Here is a 13,401-nt window from a genome sequence, read left to right on the forward strand (position 1 = left end):
TGTAGGACTTGTAAGATGTGGGGTTTTTTAAGCTGCAACATATTAAAAAGGGGCTGAACAACTAATTTCTGTGAAATCTCAAATACAATGCAACATCCAAATTATGGCTATAACCTCACAGGATGTATTTTCTCTCCTCATCTTCGTCCACAGAATTATGCCAAAATGTAGTAATTAATCCAAAAGAAGGCAGCTGGCTAATGTAGCTGGGGAGGCTTCAGGGCCATAATGAGGATAGTTATCCTTAGAATGAGGCTGCTATCCTATTAAATGTCTATAAATTCCAGTGACATTTTGTTTAGGATTATCATAACATTTCTACTCTTTGACTGTGCCCTTGCAAAGTAGTTCACTGTGCACTTTGACCATTCTTACCTTTATTCTGCACCTCGTGTCTGGTCCTGGAGGTTGCTGCACTTCAGCCAGGCAACATCTGACTGTTGGAGCCATTCTGTACCTGCTTATTGGGGTGAATGAAGGAGATTCTCTGTATATTATAGCTGTTGCTTCTTTTTGCTTTTTTTCCCTGATATTTACTCATCAGTTAATATTACATTACAGTTACTGTCATAATGACCTTGAGCTGGGCCAAGCAGTTAAGCTACAGAAAGGCTGCACAAAAGAATTGCAGTAAGAAAACTTGAGTTATTGCTCCCTCACTTTCCTGCCCAGTGACTGTGTGTTCCTTTCATAGCACTGCCTCTGCCTTGTAGTGAAGGAGCATAAACTCAGCTGGGGAGTACCCATGACTGCTAGTGCATGTTCATATGATATCCATGTTGGTTTGGAGATGTCACAAGTGTCTTGTGTGACAAAACAGGTCCACACAACCTGCTGAGAATGGCCTGGCTGAACTGCTGCCTTGGCCTCCAGCTCAGCATCAGCTCTCAAGCCCAGTTCCAAGCAGTGCTGGCTGCTGATTAAATGCTTCCTCCAAAGAGAGAGCCTGGGGAAGGAAATTTTCTTGTGAAATCTCTTTGTGTATGTGCTAAAGGACAAAGGAGAAGTTCACTGCACAGGCACACTTAGATCCTGATTTTGTTTCACGGTGGTTAACAGTTGGGTTATTAGCAATAGCTAGTTACAAATAAGAACCTGACCTTATTTTTAACCTAATACTGAATCAGATCTAATTGTAATAGGTGGGTTCACTGCTGTACTTTGCTCTTTGAATATTCTCATTCAGAATTTCAGTGCCATCCATCTTAGGTATTAAAAATAGGTGGCAAGTTGGATAATTCTTATTGTTCCAAATGTCGTTTGCAGCCTTACATAACAGTGTTCTCACCAAAAAGTTTATTTTAAGTGTGGAGTGGAAGAACATGCTGTAGCAACCTGAAATTATTGGCAATACTGTAGCTGAGTTATCCAGAATCTGGATAGAACTGTCTCTTCTTTTTTTGATGGGCCATTTTAATATTAATCAAAACAAAGATATTAATTAATATAAAAATTTGTAGACTGCCTGTGCTTTGGAATGACAGAGTCCTGTGTTGTCAGTCACAAGCATCCTTTGGTAAATTGCCTAAGCAGAAACTGCTGGTAATTCCAACTCAATGACAGTCCAAATATTTGTGAGTGTAATAATAGTAAATATACAATAATAGTAAATATATGCAAAATGGTTAATTACTTAGAAAGAGAATAACTCCAGGTGGATATAACTGCACTTGATAAACCTGAGCTTCCTAAACTTGATGAACCTGAGCTTTCTCATTAGTAACATTAGCATTGTGTTCATTTAGAAAGTACTGTCTCCATTTTTAGTAGCTAAGACCATTTATCCCTCCAGCCATGAGCTGTGTCACCTTTCCTCACCATAATCCATCAAACACATGTGACTTGGGAAGGATGAAAAATGTTGGGAAGAGGTGGTGATCAATCCTGTGAATATTAGATACCTCCCTCCAGCTGTAACAAGCTCCCCTGCTCTCCATGTGATCACAGTAACAACAAAACCTGATTGATTCTATTTGAACAATAAATTTTATTTTTCATCTTCTATTTCATTGCATCCTGTGATATCTCTCCTTGATCAACATCCTTTTCACATCAAAGCTAGCATTTATTCTTCCTGATTACTGTTCTTCTCCTCTATCCCTTTTCCTGTCCATAACTTCCTTTCTTCCCCCTTTTCAGCTTCATTGAATTGGATCAGCCAAATGATCCAATACCTCTGAAAATATAATTTTAAACTGTTTTTTCTCCCTGGAGTTCTGCATAAGATAAATATAATAGAAAATAAAAAATACACTGTTATAAATTTGACTAATGAAAATCTCAGGTTTGGCAAAAGAATGAGAAATGGCCATGAAGAGTGACACATTAATCTCACTGGTAAATGGTAGTGCCAAAATTCCTGGCATTTCAGCTGGCACTGGGAACTTACTGAGGGAGCTCCTGGCGTCCTTGGTGATGTATTGTGGCATCAGTTACCACTGCTGAGCTCTTTCACTGGCAAAGGAACATTCCCTGTTAGCCCCATCACCCCATATTGAACTGCAGGGTGGTCATGCAGGTGCTACTCACACCTGCCTGTTGGATGCCCAAAACAACCACTCCTAAAAGATTTCAGGTTAAAAGCTGGGTTTGCACTGGGCTGCCCAAGTGCACACTCAGCTTGAGCTGAGTATCCATGAGTCCCTCCCGGGCACTGAGGGCCGGCAGAGCTCAGTCTCACTGTGCTCAAAGGCAGGAACCAGGACTAACCCTGCTGCTGGGGCACACAGAGATTTACTCCCAGGTGTCCATGTCTAGCACGTGCATAATGTTAACTTGCACACTTTACCAGTGTGGTTTTCCTCCTCAGATTACAAACTGATCAATGAAGTTATGACTGTTGTTTTCACTGGATGAACAATTACTCCATAGTTAAATAATGTTATCAGGTGTATTATTAGAGAGAACTGGTTTCAGGAAACTGTCATTAACTTGAGCAATTATAATTTTTCAGTTCAACAGCGAATGCATCTGTATCAGGACTGAATGAGTGAGAGGCAATCAGTGCAGAATGAGAGGGAGTTTCCAGCTTCACAAGGGAGGCTCCCCAGCACAGAATCTCTGGGCTCATGCTGTGGGGCACTGCCCAGCAAGTTTAATTCCGATTCAATTTACTATCAAAAATAATCTTTAAAAAATCCATCTGAACCTCCTCAGAAGAACATTTATTCCAGAAATATCACCTTCCAGACATCAGATGCAGTACAAGTTATTCTCAACAGCAGGGCAGTTAAATTGACCATTCTTGTGATGGAGCTGTTCCTATAATAAGTCCCTCAAGGTAACTTTTCATAAATGGCCCTCTCTGTCCTGATTATAGTTACACTCCTTTAACAAACCTTATCTATTACAGCAGAAAATCACTCATATTTTTTCTTCTAGTAGGTAGAAAATCTCCACTGGCATAGCTCCTACAGCTCTATTTTTTGACAATGTCCAACAGAAGACAGTCAGGAAATGTACCAAAATCTACCAAGAAACTGAAGGTGTAATTAATATACCAAGTGAAAGAATTTCCACAATAAAGGTGTGTACATTACAGTAGCCTTGAGATAGGGCTGACTTCTTCCAAAACAAGTTCTTCTGGTTTTATGGGACTATTTATTGCACTTCTGTGTTACAGAAAATAACTCTTGTTCTCACTCTGTACTATGAAACCAGTATAGCAGGAGGCACCATGGGCTGGTGAGCAGATCAGGAGAGGGTGTCTCTTGTATTTGTTTAAAGATCTTCAAGGCCATTTCAACTCCCACTTTCTCTTCTGTGAAGTGTTACACCTACTATTCATTTTGCTGACTAAATGATCAGATTTTCTAAACTGAAATACTCTCTCTTCAAAGTATAAAGTATCTTAAAGAGAACAGTCATATTAGAAACACAAAATCATTATTATGTCTGTGAAAAAGCTTCTGGGCAATGTTACTGAATGCAAATATTTGCATTTTGTTAATCTGTTTTAATGTTAATGCTTTATACATATAATCCAGAAGTAGTATATATAAACATTCCTTGTAAAAAGGGTAGCCTCTCTAAAAAAATATACTGACAGAGGGTATGTGTAACATGGCTTTTCACTTATCTCAGGAGATTCTGCAGTGTTCAGTGTCTTGCAGACGCAAAGGTAATTTCACTTAATCTGAAAAGTAGCTCAGTGTGAGATGTCAGAACCACAGCACTGGACAGTAAGATTTCTGGGTGAGGGAGTGACTGAATGTATCCACCTGAAACTACTAATACATATTTTTAAAGTAGGGGTGGTGTCAGTAAAGTACAGCTTATCCTGAAGTGAGACCATGCATGTAGCAGATGCTGGTAGTCCCTGTGCATCCAAATCCCTTCTACTTTCCTTTTTTATGATGGGATTGTGAATTGTACTTTTTTGGTTTTGTAATTAAAAGGTAGAACAGATGGAGAGAACTTGAAGAGCTGCATCCATTAATTTAATGTAGAGAATGTCTCCATGTTATAATTTAATATAATGAGATTTTACTTGAGTGAAATAAAACTCTACAGTCTAGTGCTTGGGAATGTTTACTATATGAGCAGCTTCACTGTTGAAAAGATTTCACTGAGTCATGCTATGACTCTCTGCCAAATACCAATCATATGACCAGCCCAGCTAGAAAAGGGTGTTCCTTCATGCCAGTACATTTCACATGCCACCCTACATGGAACCTTTTTTTGGCTGTTCACCTGTGCATTTTATGTGGCAACAAAGGGGGACAATATAATCTGTCTGAGTGAGTTTAAAAATGAGTTTTTAAAAGAGTATATACCGAGAAGCACAAGGCAGCTGGTCTAGTATTAAGAATGGTGTAACAAGAGGGGCTGGGCTTGACAAGATTTCAGAAGTAGATTTAAGGCAGACAATCCAAACCAAACATTGATACTGGTAAAAAGCAGTGAGTATCTTGCCAGTTCCAGGAATCGAGATGCTACCCAGGAGACAACAAACAATATCAAAAATTCAGAGAACAAACTTCCTTATTTCTGTTGAAATAGGAGGAGGTTTGAATTTCTACAGTTAAGACAGAAAAGGAAAATCCAAAAGTAGATGAATGAGTTTTATATGCAGCAGTGGACACTGCTAGATTTCCCTAAATCTCATAAAATATTTATACTTAACTGTAAATGTTTGAGTGAAACTTGCATTAGCTGCACTTTGGGAAATTTCTATTTTATTCCTGAAATGCTTTTTATCTATGGAAAGCTACAGCAAATGTCTGTGCTAGTGATTCTTTACTCAGCAAGCTCCAGCTGTAGATACATAATACCCCTCTCCCACACAGCTCACCATGGCTAGCAATCAATACATTGTCTCCTGCTCACAAAGGCTACTCCTCTGATAATCAGTCACTAGGATGGGGATGAAATCATCAGGGAAAATAGGACTGGAAAGAACACAAAGGCTCACAATGGGCTCAAGTGTCTCTGCTGCAACCCTTAACTCCAACTAAAATATCCTACAGATTAACTTGCCTGGGTGACTACTGAGTAAGGAAGTTAAAGGGATGAGCACACTTAGCACAGAAAGTTTAAATTACATTTCCCAGCAGTGTGATCTGTGAAATCACTGTTAGGCTGCGTGGGAATAATTGAGAGGTCACAAGGGATTATATGAGCATTTATGTTTCATTCTGGCATAAGTGTGTTCAGCTCCAGTGATAGCAACCAAATTGTTTCCGTCTTCAGTAATGCTGCATTTGCCCCTAGGCCTTGAAAGAATAATATGTTTATTAACTGTACATTTTATCTGTCACCAAGATCTCAGGTTTTCAAATTTTCAGTATTCAACTACTGAATTCAAGCTACAGTATTCAATGTACTGAAGCTTCTCTGCCTGGTGTAAGGAAATGAAAAACAGGCTGGTTAATGGTTTCAGAGCACAACACACCTCACCTCCCTCAGAACAAAGCAGAGCATTGCTTTAAATGGCAGCAGCCTTTGCCAGGGAACCTGATATGAGGTTCCCAATCTTCACCTACCACTGGATGAGATGTGTCTCTCCCTTTTCCCTGCTTTCCTTTGTCTTCCCTATACTTCTGTGGCTCTCACTTGAGGAATGGCTCTTGCTCTGGCTCTCTTTCACTCCCCCACTTTAACCTCATCCTTCCTCCCCTTGAAAAGGACTTCTGGTTTGGAGAAATATTCACACCATTTAAGCAAACCCATGGTTTTAGTGAGCAGTCTCTCCTTTGGCCTCACTTTGGTGCTCTTCAAACTGCAGCAGAACACATTTCATGAGATAATTAGCAGCTGCATTCAAGGGACTCCAGGGGAGACACGAATTCTGAATTTTGAGAGGATGTTTGTATATCTGATGTAATTTTGTCTCATCACAGCCTGCATAAGCTCCCTGTGCAATAGAACAAAGGACAGAATTAACCAATGAGTCCAAAAAACTTACACAAGGAAAATAACTATTTTCTTTCCAACAGCTGGTGCAGCTTTTTCACTGTTGGATCTGTCTGTTACACCCCAAACCAACTGGAAAGGAAATGTTAGAAACCCTCCAAAATAATGCTTGGTGCAGGTAAGGTAAGGTGCTCTTTGCCTGACATATTCACTGAAAATCAGGTTTTTCACTTGGAAAATACACTTCTGCAGTCAAGTAACTGTGATGTTTTTCTTAAACATTTACCCCTATACACAATAAAATACTTAATAATTTTATTATCAGCTCCTCTGCAGAAAATAATTCAAGCCAAATAGATAGAAACTTGTGGCAAAGAGCAGAACTCGCAGAGCTGCATGGTGGATGTGACTGTGCTAAAGCCTCTTGCCCAGCCCTCAGTGACTCTGATCTGGATGTGCCCTCACAGAGTCACTGAGTGCAGCAGATATTTCTGTATTAGGTAGTTATTTCCACTTTACTCACAAAAGACCCTTTTCCCTCCCTAGTTTTATTCCAGCAAAGAGGTTCCTGCTTGTGTTAGGATTTCCTCTTTCCATGGTGTCCTCTTTGCTCACTCTGCAGAGTGCTGGGAGCCATTCAGCATACAGGAAAGAATTTCTAATTTCCCAGGGCCAGAGTGTTTAACAGCAGAGATTAGCTGATTATCTGGTCTTCTCTCACCACCCTTCTAAAACCTGATAATTGATTAGATCTGAACACAATGAGCACATTTCTAAAATAATTCAGATACTGGTATTTTGTATGAAAAGCATAATATTTTATTGCCAACTCTAGAATAGCATTTTCCATCAGTAGTTCTCAGTGGGCTTTGTAAAGCCAATACCACTTCACAGGTGAGGAATCAGTGCTCAGCAATGAGAATATTTACCCCAAACCATCTCAGCCAGCAGCACAACAAGGAAGGAACATGATCCAGGCAGGCTGGGATCAGATCCAGCTGGTCATTTAAAATGGAAAAGATGTTATTATTTATTTTTGGAGGATATGCTAGCTCAGCCTCCCTTTCACATTTTTTTTCAGTCTCATAGAAACTGTTTTTCTTTCTGGGATCTTTAAGGTATGTTCTTCCTTCTTCTGAGCTGAGATCCAGTGAATAAAATCTTCTTCTGAGCTTTAACTCTAACCCCAAGCTCCTGGAAGCTTTTCTGGACTTGGTGACATTAAGCCCCCAGTTCCCTACTTACCCCAAGCCCTCAAAATAAATTTTTAGATAGGATTATACAGGAAAATGCATTAGGAGAGGAAGAGCATTTAAAAATAGCCTAGTATCTAAATCTGGATGTAATCTCCTCTAATTCTCCCAGTATCTGAGCAAAGGCCATGGGGCTTTACCAGCCTGGTGTTGGTAAATTCAAGCCACGTGCAGGATATAAACTTCACAAATAGTAACAACTGGAAGCAAATCACAAGCCAGGGAGCAAAGAGGAAAGGGCAGCACTATCCTAGGCTGAAGTTTAATCAACAGTGCAAGAAGAAAGAGGAAGAAATTAAGATGCACCAAAATTGTCCTAATTTTGATGGCCTGACTTTTAGTTGCCATGAAACCTGCAAAACTGTCAATATTTCAAAATTTTATATTGTAATGGCTGAATTTAAGTCGTTATTATGTTTTAAAGTCACAAAATAAAATAAGTATTTGTTTTAAACTTAAACATAACAACAGGGGCACTTTATTTTTTAACCCTGTTAATTTTTTTAACATCCCAGACTTTTCATAGCTTTTTACTGTGTCCTACTATCCAGCTTAGGTTGCTTTACTTTTTTTTCCTAGCAATATCAGTGACCAACTGGAAAATGCAACAGGAGAAAACTAATGAAAAATTTCAAATATGTGACAATAAATAGGAAAATTGATTGCAAGAGGAACTGGAATTTGCATCCTAATTCCTGTGATAAACAAAGACTTCTAGACTTCAAAACTCATTAACTCTTCCAGTTTCCTTATTGCATGAGCTTTGCTGCTCAGCAAGATTCTTTAAATACTTTACAGACACCTCGTGATACCAGATAACGTCATGGTCAAACAGAAACAGCTTTCCCTCAAAAATACAGGATGGACAAGAGAGCCCCTACAACACCTACAGTCTCAGTATCACATTTCCAGCACAACCAAACTCCTTCCAGTTTCAGCTAAACATGTGGAGCAGCAGTTTAACTCATCTCCACTCAGTATTTTCCTACTTTTAGTTTCTTTTACTGCCTCTGCAGTAATTTGTGCCCGGTTACAATCTTGGATCACGCTGTGGTGACTCGGCTGTTAATGTGTAACTGCTCCTCAGGGCTGGTAACAGAAAACACGAAGATAACTATAAAACACCTCCTGATTTTCTGCTAGCTTTTTTGTTTGTTTGCAATTTATGTTTTCCAAGCAGATCTTCCTCCCAGAAATGTGTGCTTCTGTGCTTTCCCTACTCTTACATTATTGAGCTGATTCCTCATGTGTTTTCTGTGTGTACTGATCCCTGTAGCACGCCATTAATTCTTGGTGCACTCAGTTATTTTAGGCATGGATGTTGGAGAAACACAATTAAAACAGGACTGCAGTATCATAGCTATGCAATTACTTTTTGTTTTCTTTTTTTTTTTTTAATTTAGACTTTGGTCTAAAGGAAAACACTGGTTTTGGTGTAGTTTTATAGTGAGGTGAGGACATGTTTGAATTAGGGGTCCAGCATTGCCCAGGAAGCCTCTTCACTCCTAAGCCCTGATTATGAACTGTAATTTGGTGAGCAGGGTGACAGACACGAGTGATAAAAAATATTAATTGATATTTTTTGTTGTTAAATAGCTGATATTTAAATATGAACAGTGAAATTACCTATTTAGACTCCGTATGGGCCAAAGTCCCTGTTGGGGTTTCAGTTTGCAAAGCCAAGGCTGTGGTTCCATGTCCTGGGTGAAGCTGCCCCTCTTTTCACTGTGTCCCTCCCCAGGCCACAATCTCAGTGCTGCCACAGCATCTCCATGAGATTTCTTGCAGGAAAAGGATCCCAGCTCAAAATACCCATCTTTGGTCAGGTTATTTTAATCCAGATCAGGTCCTTGACCGGGTTCACCATGCGGCCCCACATGAATTACTCCAGCACAGCTCAGGGAAAGATGTGGGACTGGGGAGGAGCAACGTGACTGCAGGCAGAGCTGCTGCCAAGGGAAACATTGATCAGGCTGTACCAAGTATTTGTTTAGAAATAATTTTGAAATACAGTTTCAGAATACTTGCAAATGAAATGTGTTTAGTTGTTGGGATAAAAGGCTAGAGCCAAAGCTAAATCTGCTCCCTGATTATACAGAATAAACAGATACAAAATTAGACTGTGAAGTCTAAATAGGTAATTTCGCTGTTCATATTTAAATGTCAAGCATTTAACAACAAAAAATATCAATTAATATTTTTGATTACTTGTGTCTATCACCCTGCTCACCAAACTACAGCTCATTATCAGTGCTTAGGAGTGAAGAGGCTTCCTGGGCAATGCTGGACCCCTAATTCAAACACGTCCTCACCTCACTATAAAACTACACCAAAACCAGTTTTTGGCTAAAATGTCCTGCCTGCCTTTTTCACATTAGCTTTATTTTTGTTAATGATGCTAGAACTGGAACACTTCAGAAAGAGAGGTAGTTGAGAAACCGTGTCTGTAAAAATTTGTTGTTTAAAGATTAGCATGTAAGAAAATACCTTTTGTTCAAACTATACGGAATGTTTTCAATCTGGCAACTGTTTTCCCTTTAAATAATAAAACATTAAAACCTGAACTAAAAATAATCCTGTTGACTGTTCCAGTTCAGGAAATTTCTATGAGCCAAGTTTTGCTGGTTTTTTTCAGTGGCTGTTATTCCAAGTTAAGTCAGCTCAGTAACTGCTGACTCCACAATCTCAACTGCTTTCATACAACCTTCATTTACTTTCTTTTATTTTTGGAAACTGTGACAAAACATCAGCTGGAACACTCAGTCCAGCATTTTCTCAACATATCTGAAATAAAACAGCAGAGGATTGTCTGCAAGAGAAATGTTCCATAAAAATGCATAGCCCCTAAAGATATCTCATACCCCTACCTGAAACATCCTTTAACAAGTGAAGATGTTTCTCATGTTGTTGTTTAAAATCACCAGTACGTTGTAATTACAATAACAATTTTATGCAGCAATAAATATTTAAAGAAGAGCAGTTATCACCTTCCCAAATCCTGCACCATTCTGACAGGCATTAGAATCAGCATTTCTTGTCTTTCAGCAGCTCTACATCTCTGCTGTTACTCTGTGCTTTGAAGGAGAATTTGATTTTCTTTCTTGTGAGAAGTTGGCTTTCAGGGCTCATAAGAATCTGATAGTGGTGATTTTTAAAGCTGTATTAAATAACATTTTCTCTTAAACCATATGCCAGCATCTAAAGTAAATCTGCTATTAACCAACTCAGAGCACCAAATCCCTCATATTTGCAAAGATAATGGCAATTGTGTGCTCAATTAAAATGGAGCTGGTTAGCAAAGGACACAACCAAAACTTTTCCTTTGCAGCAAAAATCCCAACGCTATGTGTGAAAAATCTGTATTTTATGATTGGCTTTTCACAAATATTAAAATGAATATTATATGTGTTGTGTTAGAAAGTAACGCTGTATCAATTCTCCTAAGCGGTGTGTTGAATATAGTTTTAGGTTATAACAAAATGTTAAAATAAAAACTATGCTATGTAAGATACTTTTTTTTCCTAGAGAAAGGTCTCACACCGAGATAGTGGTCACAGGACACCTAAATCTTTCAGAAAAAGAGAATTTATTGCCTCATTATCAGGAGAAACAAACTTCTTCCCGCCTCGCTCAGCCAGGACGATGCTGTTGGGATTATGGGGAAGAAGATGACGATGACCAGAGAGAATCCTGTGTTTGAATGGAATTTATGCACCACGTATGAGATGTATGAATATGCAACAGGCTATTGTTTTTAAGGGTTAATCCTCTGTTAACGTGTGCCCTTTTCCGGGCTTATGCTGCCCAGAAATAGGTACCTGGACTGTCTGTAACTCTTTGTTTTTATTGTCTCATGTTGTCCTAATTCAAATTGCCCAAATTATTATTATTATTACTCTAATTGTATTACTATTTTTATAACCATTTTATTACTATTAAACTTTGAACATTTTAAAAACAAGTGATTGGCGTTTTTCACATTACGTCTGTGCAGAAGACAAACACGCTCGTGTTTACAGCTCCCTTGAGATCTCCCATGGGGGAAAGGCACTTGTTGGGTATCCTCGCTGGCAGGGAGCGAGCGCTGGCCCCGCTCCGCAGCCCGGGGCTGATGGAAGCGACCCCCGAGTTACAGAGGCTTCACAATCCCGGGTGATGGAAGCGATCCCCGAGTTACAGAGGCTCCACAGCCCCGGGGCTGATGGAAGCGATCCCCGAGTTACAGAGGCTTCACAATCCCGGGTGATGGAAGCGATCCCCGAGTTACAGAGGCTCCACAGCCCCGGGGCTGATGGAAGCGATCCCCGAGTTACAGAGGCTTCACAATCCCGGGTGATGGAAGCGATCCCCGAGTTACAGAGGCTCCACAGCCCCGGGGCTGATGGAAGCGACCCCCGAGTTACAGAGGCTTCACAATCCCGGGGCTGATGGAAGCGATCCCCGAGTTACAGAGGCTTCACAATCCCGGGTGATGGAAGCGATCCCCGAGTTACAGAGGCTTCACAATCCCGGGGCTGATGGAAGCGATCCCCGAGTTACAGAGGCTCCACAGCCCCGGGGCTGGTGGAAGAGATCCCCGCATTTCAGGGGCTCCACAGCCCGGGGCCGATGGAAGGGACCCCTGCCTTATAGAGGTTCCACAGCCCCGGCTGATGGAAGTGATCCCCGCCTTTCGGGGGCTCCACAGCCCCGGGGTTGATGGAAGCGATCCCCGCCTTTCGGGGGCTCCACAGCCCCGGGTGATGGAAGTGATCCCCGCCTTTCGGGGGCTCCACAGCCCCGGGGTTGATGGAAGCGATCCCGGAGTTACAGAGGCTCCACAGCCCCGAACTGATGGAAGCGATCCCCGCCTTTGTGGCTCCACAGCCCGGGGCTGATGGAAGCGATCCCCGCCTTTCAGGGGCTGATGGAAGCGATCCCCGAGTTACAGGGGCTCCATAGCCGATGGAAGCGATCCCCGCCTTTCGGGGGCTCCACAGCCCCGGGGATGATGGAAGCGATCCCCGAGTTACAGAGGCTCCACAGCCCCGGGTGATGGAAGCGATCCCCGCCTTTGTGGCTCCACAGCCCGGGGCTGATGGAAGCGATCCCCGCCTTTCAGGGGCTCCACAGCCCGGGGCTGATGGAAGCGATCCCCGCCTTTCGGAGGCTCCACAGCCACACCTGCTGGCTCAGCGGGCTCGGCGCAGCCCGCCTGAAACCCGGGAATTTTTAGGGAAATCGCTCCATAGCGATGCTTAGCGCTGTGTCACGCCGTGGTGCCCTCTCATGGTGTCAGGAAAATGGTCGACATTTGAAAATTGTCTTGCACCAAGTGCTGTCTAGAGGTTCTTATAAAAAAAAATTTATAAAATACTCTTTGTGGCCAAGTTAAGCATTAAACAAGCTAAAAAATACAAATTATGTTTACTAAGTTACAACAATCTGTTGGTGCTTATTTATACATTAAAAGGTGATTGCATGATATCTGCTATTCGACTGGAGGATTTGGTTTACTCACCCTCTGTCTGGTGGTGACAAAATGGGGTTTTTCACCGTACACTGTGTGATTTCTTCACTCTGGAAAAGGCCAAATCTGGTACTTTTCCATGATACAGTTATGCCTTTTGAGGAGCAGGCTCAGAAAGTGAAGACTTGGCCACTGTCTCTGACTCTGCTCTTGTGTAGGAGAACATATAATCATCGTTTTGTGAAAGATCGTATAGAACTTTTGAGAAATACAGACTTTGGGGATCTTTTGGGACATTCTCAGGCTCCTCTGAATATCTCTCCTTTACTGCACACTCACACACAA

This window comes from Melospiza melodia, chromosome 14 (assembly GCF_035770615.1).
Source record: "Melospiza melodia melodia isolate bMelMel2 chromosome 14, bMelMel2.pri, whole genome shotgun sequence".
NCBI classification, from domain to species: domain Eukaryota; kingdom Metazoa; phylum Chordata; class Aves; order Passeriformes; family Passerellidae; genus Melospiza; species Melospiza melodia.